The sequence below is a fragment of the Monopterus albus genome, unplaced genomic scaffold (assembly GCF_001952655.1).
Source record: "Monopterus albus unplaced genomic scaffold, M_albus_1.0 scaffold187.1, whole genome shotgun sequence".
NCBI lineage: Eukaryota > Metazoa > Chordata > Actinopteri > Synbranchiformes > Synbranchidae > Monopterus > Monopterus albus.
Window position 1 is genome coordinate 464,579 of NW_018128067.1, and position 7,969 is coordinate 472,547.

The following is a 7,969-nucleotide window of genomic DNA, read 5'->3' on the forward strand; positions in this document are numbered from 1 at the left end:
AGCATCTAGCATCCTCTTACTATTTCTGACCAGCATACTGCAGGAGCCGTCAGAATGCGCGCTGGTCCAAAAAGCCTCAAGTGAGAGGAAATGAGAGCCTGTGCGACCGTATCGTTAACTCTGTGCCTATGCATAATAAAACTGAAAATAGGAATGATATTTTTATTTGGCCTTGTAAATATCTGTGTATATATGAATGGTGCTGTGCTGCACATTTGTCTGTCTGTTTTCAGTCTGTTACACAGCAAAGCATCATTCTTCTCGCCGTCACAACCGCCAACTGAATGTAGTAAATGTACAGTATATGACAGAGCTGCATTTACTGTATAGAAGGTAAAGAGTGGTTTATTAATTCACTGTGAAAAATTGTGAAAATGTTTAATATCAAACATTTATTTGACAAATCAGAAGAGTGGTTATCTTTCATGTAAGACAGAAACAAAAAGAGTTTTGTCTAGAATTTGCATTGCCACTCTGTACATTTTGACCTAGTACCTTTGGCTGAACACTGGCTGTTAGCAGCATTTACGGTTAAGTTCAAAACCTTATCAGTAACACAAGCAGAGAGGAATCAAAAGCTGACAAAAACAATGTAATTCAACGCCCACTTACTAACTTTCTCCTGAGCCTTTAACAACAAGTAGCATGTGAGTGAAATCCATCTAAATCCTATCTGCTGATGAAGGTTGTGTCATGCAATTCAAAAACCCTATACCAATGCTCATGAATGAATTTCCACTCACTCCAGCCATAAAAACGTCAGCTGATTCAGTAATGTCACTTCCATAACAATGTCTCTCTTATGTGTGCTAAGGTCAGCTAACCACCTTAAGCTAGTGGTGCTATCAGCACATAGGACTAGCTATCCGCTGGTTAGGGCAAAGACACACCAAGCCAACAGTCAGCCATCGGCCACCGTCCCGCTGTTCGTGAGCGTTTGTCTGCATCACAAATTTATCACTCCATTTTTACCCTCACATACAACCTCTAACTACTGAACTACTGCAAACAGCCTGAAATAAAAGTGGAAGCTACAGGGATGAGAAACACCCAGTTGCTAAGGAAAACCACCAGGAGAAATCCCAGTTTACTACATCCAGCTGTGAGGGAGGAGAGCTGGGTCCATTAATACCTGAGCTTCCACAGTGATACCAAAACCACACATTTTGATGCTTTCTTATAAGAAAAATAAACATTCTTCCACAAAACCTTTTTATTTGTCAAACATTACACAAGCATCTACACAAGAGATAAATAACAAGAGTCTAAAAGGAGAACATACTGTATCTGAGTAAAGAGTAAGGAAACAAGACTATGAATTCATCCAGTGCTAGCTTTCAGTACTTGGTACTACAGAAATATTTTGCATTGTGTTTCAACACCCAAGCCCTTATGTCTAGGTAATGACACATTTTCCTCTTGGGTAATGCATACGAGATGCTCAAACATGAAACACTTCTTATTTTTTTTCCTTCTTCTCATCTCTGTATTCCTCATATACTCCCATTCTCTCCACACCCGACATTCATCTCTCTCAAAGTGAGCCGTGTGGCCGGCGGCTACTCTGTGTGAAACATATTACATATCACAAATCAGACATTTTCCTCTGCTCATGTCACTGGACACACATGTATTAAAACACTCCTTTGTACATGAGTACACAAACAGTGCAAATACACAAACGGCAACCCCTCGTGTATGCAAACACACGTCCACTGTGCCTGCGATGCCCTGTATTCCGTTCCAGTTCTCAGGCTCTCAGCTTGCCCGTTTTTTCTCCCGCTGTCTCGAGAAAATAACAAACAGTGCAATCTTCCTGCAGCCTTTCAACGAACAACATCCATTCTAGCATGAACCCAGTGTCCCTTGTTCCCTCACCCATCTCCTCTGCGCCCCCACCTACCCCATCCCATCCCTGCCTCTAGAAGGTGAAGAAGTACAAAGAAAGGGATCAGAGCTTTTCCGATTCTTCCCTGGTTATTAACTACCGTTTGTCCCCTCAGAGGCCTGTCCCTCCCATTAACCCAACTGATGCTCTTTTCTCATGGAAATCAGCCTGCTGTTGCTGCCGCCGCCACCGCCTCTGCTGCCGCTACCACCACTGCTGCTGTCGGGAGAGGTGCAAGGAATTGTGGGGGATTTTCAGAGGCTAAGACCTCCCTCCAGCTCAAAAGCCTCTCTCTCTCTCTCTCTCTCTCTCTCTCTCACAAACAGACAAGCTCACACCATGAGTTCAGGCACACATATATCTACCATCTTAACCAATCGGCATGTGTGTGAGCTCTCACAGACGAACACATTCACCCAGGCACAAACACGAAACATGCTGCCTCCAACCACAGGGGCATGGAAGCAATGTAGAGCAATGCATGGAAGTTAATGAGAAGAAGCTGGCTCAGTGGACCCGGCACCAAATATTCTGCAGAGTAGTTATGAGAACGCCGGGGCACCAGAATAACATGAATCATCAGGAGTTTATGGCTCTGAAAAGCAACATTAAGAAAGAGAACTGATTCTCTTTTCTTCTGGACATAATCACCAATGGATAAAGAAAATATAATAACCTAATTCCTGGACTGTTTATTCCTTATTCATTAAAAAAAAATAATCTATTTATTGTAGACTTTTAAAGTTTGTTAATGATAGTTTTCACCACTTAGGGGAGCCCACAGGTAGAGGTTTATTCTCTGTCCCTTCACAAATTCATTTCAAGTTTGACATTCTAATGCTGCTTACAAGAGTTCTGTGCATTTGTCACACTACCTAAAACAGGTGCACCAGGCTAAAAACAACCTCACTTAATGTTCTGAATGTTTGAGAAGTCTATGAAGAGAATTAATTGTGCTAAGACGCACGGAGCAGATCCATCGCTAACAGGACTGGTATACAGAGAGCGGCACACATCAACACATGGGTCTCGACTTGCACGGGGACTGGCAGCAACAAAGGCATTGTCTCATGACAAACTCACTTCCATTTCCTTATTATGTAGCTGGAGGCCTTGGAACATACTTGTCACAGAACGCTGCAGCAGAAAGTGTGTGGTGGTCGCCCACAGAGGTAAACTGGAGACGTGGGAAAACCCACCTGAACCCGCTTCATCACACTTTATTGATCTGCAATACTGACATTAAACATTGTGGGGTAGTGAGGACCTGTAAGATTTTTAGTAATATATATATGATTCAAGTACAGTATTTCACTAGTATTGCAGCCACATAATAACGTTTGCTTTGAGGTCATAAGCTGCCACCAAATTATTTATCATTAAATAACTGAGGGCTTCGTTTATTCTACACAAACCACCCAAGTAACTACAGTAGGTCATGTATGTGATGGAAGCCATTCACAGTGGATGTTCCATTACAGCAGGTCTGTACAGGTGGAATCAACCGCTGCATTTTGAAACCCAATTAACTGCTTAAGTAATGTTTTAAGTAAAAAAAAACAAAACAAAAACAAAACAAACAAACAAAAAAAACAAATACAGCTTTTCAATTTTGGGGACTCACTGTTTGTCTTTTGTGCTCGTAAATCACTAATGTGACTTTTTACATTGTTCATTGGACCAAACAAGCCATCTACCTCAGCTTGGGACTTAAGGAAACTGAAACAAGTATTTCTGTCGCTTTTTTGACATTTTACAGACTAAACAATAAACCAAGAAGATAACTGGCAGGTTAATCAATATGGAAAATAAATGTTTGTTGCAGCCCCGGTGACATATAGGGATCCACATATGTGTGTTAACTCCTGTACAACCACAGGATGTCCGCTGATGGCTGATGTAAAGAACATATCTAAATGTTACACTGTGCATTCTGGGTGCACCCTCTGTGTTGAACAGGAAAACCAAGTGTAGTCATCTTATCAGAAATTATATCAAGTCACTGCAGTAACAATTATGCCAAAATATCCCAGTGAAAGCACAGACAACGGGCACAATGCAGTGGGCTCACTGCTGGAGCCATGGTTTTCACTTTGTCTGCTGCACAACATCAGTTTTTGTTACTTCAACAATTGTTTTTGCTTATTTCCACACTCCCGGTTGAGAACAAATGTGTGAAGAGCAGAAGCCTACAGCCAAGCCAGCTATCAATAACAAGTGCATAAACTGTACCCCCACATTGTGACCTCAACCCCCCTTTGGGAGGGTCTTGGCTGTTATTTACCCGCTTCCAAGAAAAATCAAACACACACACACACACACATACAGGCGAGAGGCCAGAGACACGAAACATCCGACAGCGACAAACATGACATAAAGCATGTATATAACCAAGTGAGGAGGCCAAATATACACGCAGTCAGCAACAATGGCTTCGTGGATTCAGGGGCCGACTGAGTCACAAAACTCCTCATTTAGACATGTAACAGTATGATGCACGCACAGCAAACAGCTTCAACAGCACAGCAACTTTTCTCTGTTTTCTCCTGCTGCTAAAACACACCATGAGCAGTTGCCCTGGGACGTCCCCTCTATCTCCCTGTCCTCTGCAGTGGCCTGCCACACTTGATAATTATTCGGAAATTGCTTAAAATTTCACCAGGTCGCAGAAAAACTTGCAAAGAACACCAGACGTCAACAGCGAGGGGCCGCTGGACAAAGTGCACCGTGTTCAACAGCTTCGCACATTCGCGTTTGCAACAGAAGTATCGAGCAGAAAGCCTCGAGAAGCACGAGAGGCGATCGCGTAATTAAAAATTAAATACCCAGATCCTTCCACGCTGCCGCAGAAATAAGCAAAAACATGCAAAGTCCGATTGCGCGATAGTAACAACGCGTTCATAGCAATTCAAGTGTCGCGCACATCGGTGTGTCAGGCTGCGCCAGGAGCTATCTAAAGCTGCGAAAGTTGTTCAAAAGGCACACATGCACACACCAGGACGTGCAGCCACATTATGAAGTCTTACAGAAAAAAAAAGCGAGCAGTTTACCCACCAAAAAGTTTCCAGCACCGCATTAGTCAATCTCACATGGATCCCCGGTAAGCGTCCATCCCGGAGCACAAACCCACCGCAGGAGAGCCCACGACACCGCTCCCCGCCCTTCTCTCCCCGAGATCTGTTGCTTTATTATTTTTCCCGATTTTTTTCAATAATTTTTTCTATATTCGGGGCCTGAGAGTGCGCCTGGCTCTCCTCAGGCTGCAGCCGAGTTATGGGGCGGTAAGCATTGTGGGAGTGTGACGTCAGGCCACTTTCACAAACTTTTTTTTTTTTTTTTCCAACCTGGGAGCTGACTGCTTTTTCAGCAGCCTGCAACCAGTCCCCCCCCCAGTCAGTTCACACCTGCAGTCCCGTTTATATAGCTCACATTTGGCCTATGGGAACACATTATGATTTTAAAAACTAAAAATTTGAACAGACATTTTTACATATTGCCTGTAACGGTGCCAAGATTTGATACAGCATCGTCCTAGGTATATTTGACAATATGTTAATATTGGATTCTTAGACTTAGGCTGTTGCAGTTGTTAAATATTGAAAACTTACTTTTTGTTTGTCTCTTTTGGTTTTGTGTGTGTTTGTTGTCGTCCTCTGCCTTTGCAATGGAACAGGAACAAGACCAAACTGACCCTTCTCAATCACATGAGGCTGATTTGTATGTAGCTGGCAAGACAAAAATATGGAGACACCTCTGATTATAATGTAGTCCACTACAACACCGCTTTTAACTATGACACATATAATAGAAATGACACATTTATGACAATTTCACCAAACACTGAAACATTTTGAGCATCATAAACACAGATGTTAAGGTGGAAATGTTGCATTGAGGTGCATACACTTTTAAAGGTGTACCTAATAAAGTGGCCGGTGAGTGTTTATATAGATATATCTTTTATCACTGTGAAGGAATAGTAACATTTATTGGGCGCCAGTCTTTTTTTTTCACAAAACAGTTTCTTAAAACGTGTCTTCTGCTGTTTGTATTAATGTTTTATGCTGCTGGGTCAACAAGTGACAACAGAGGACGAAGCAGGTCGCCCCGGGTCCCCACGTGTTTTACTGGTGGTGCTGGTGGTGGTCCCGTTTCTCCCACCTTGTGCGTTTTTACTTTTTTTCCTTCTTCTTCTTCTTCTTCTTCTTTTACTTCTTCTTCTTCACTGGGAGAAGCTGGGGGTGTGGGGTTGGGGGTGAAAGAATTACTTCCAGGGCACATCAACTCGTTTCCTCGTCAGCCTAACCCCCACCCCGAGCCAGCAGGGTGAATCAGTTTGTGCAAAGAGAGGGAGTATGGGGGCTGGGGGAGAAATAGTCTTCAATAGTGCTGCCTTCAGGTGCTGCCCGCCTGCTCATTGTTTATATGTAGACCTATGGAGGAAGAAAAAAAAAACTTTTGTGTGTGGATTTACTGGAGGCTAACATTTTATTTAACACAACAAAGATACATATTTTTTTATGCATGTTGATTTATTTTTTAAATGACTTGAAGCACGACAGGCTTAAAACCTGTTGGAATGCTGACATGAAGCGCTTGATGTTTAAATCCAATTATTTAATTTAAAAATGTTTTAAACATTTCTTTTTGTTTGGTCTGGACATTAAAAAAATCACAGCATAGCGGGAAACTGCAGATGATTTACTTAAATAATTGTTGTTAATCAATGACTCGCTCATAATTTCGACATTTCCGATCGAACATGAAAGCACCAAAAGCCTTTTGGCGTGTTGTTCGGGGGGAAATGCCTCCCGAACACAACAGACTTACCTGTTGCTGCAGTGTGCTGAAAAGGTTTGTGGGGTTTGTGGAATTAAGCTTTCTTTCCTCCTTTCCGAGAGCCGAGTGTGAAAATCCACACGAATTAAAGTGTGAGGACAGTCATAGTCTGGGACCTAAAATCTGCAGGTATTATTTTGATCGTCCAGTGGTCGGACCTTTGTTCTGGGGTGGGGGTGCTGTGCAGTCAAAGTCCTGTTTAAATGGAAAATTATTGGGAGAATAACTAATCTGGTGATTAATAGATGACTGATGGGGACGTTTAAACTAAGTCAAGGGCGTCATTTTTCGATTACGCTTTAAAAAATCAGGTACGATTTTGCCTTCAAACTAGCATTTATTTTTGAAAAATTAGAATAATTTAATATTCAACCAAGAGAAAAGGATTTTCCCTCCACAAGATAAACTGTCTCCAAATACCCCTTTAAGTGTCATACAGATTTTTTTTAAAGTGGTAGTTTAATTTTTGCACATGTATTCTAAACTATTCTTAAGGTTATATATCACCCGTTATTCATTCAATACAAACAACTGCTAAGCCTGAAATTTATCAACTTAGAAAGTTCAGATTTAATTGCAGGCTTAGGCTACAACGTTATTTCAGTGCATCAACACACATTTAAAAATGTAGTCCACGCTGAGGCTTTATGCATTTCATGAACAGTCTCAAACATTTGACCAAAGTGATGCAGTTATTTCTTTGCATTTTGCTACAAAATGAGGTTTATTCTACTGTATGCTAAGCACACTTATTGGTGATTTTCACCCTTTTAACCAGAAATCTCTGAAAACTAAATATATTTAAACTCTTATGGTTCTGACATTATAAATTAGCTGCAATGGGAAGCAAATGGAAAATTTTAATTATTCTGACTCTTACAGATGCAAAAACATCTGGTGATTTATTCTATAATTAATTAAGACATTTGTAAATGTTGTTGTCTATTAAACGTTTTTCCACAGTAAACATGGTGCAGGAGGTAACAACACAGAAGTTGCATGTGAAATTATATTTCGGCTTATTAATAAAGTTATTGTGAGATTAAAACGTCAGCATCTACTCAGTTTACATCGGCGGTTTTGTCTGTAGCCCTAGCCTATATTACACTATCGCAGTGACACTGACAGAGCTCCATTAATGGTCAGTGTACTGGTTTTAATGCTTTATTGTTTTTCTGGAAAATCTTTACTGTTGTGGTTGTTGACTCATGGTTATTGTTCGACTGCAACTTTCTATGTGAG

At 41.3% G+C, this 7,969-nt stretch overlaps 1 long non-coding RNA gene across 1 annotated transcript in view; it reads right to left on the reverse strand.

Moving 5' to 3' along the window:
• Positions 1-5,246, reverse strand: part of LOC109969988 (uncharacterized) — a 36,305-nt gene extending 31,059 nt beyond the window's left edge. The window contains exon 1 of the long non-coding RNA XR_002276345.1: positions 4,943-5,246. This is a non-coding gene — a long non-coding RNA (uncharacterized LOC109969988). The remainder of the gene's footprint in view (positions 1-4,942) is intronic.
• Positions 5,247-7,969: the final 2,723 nt, after the last annotated feature.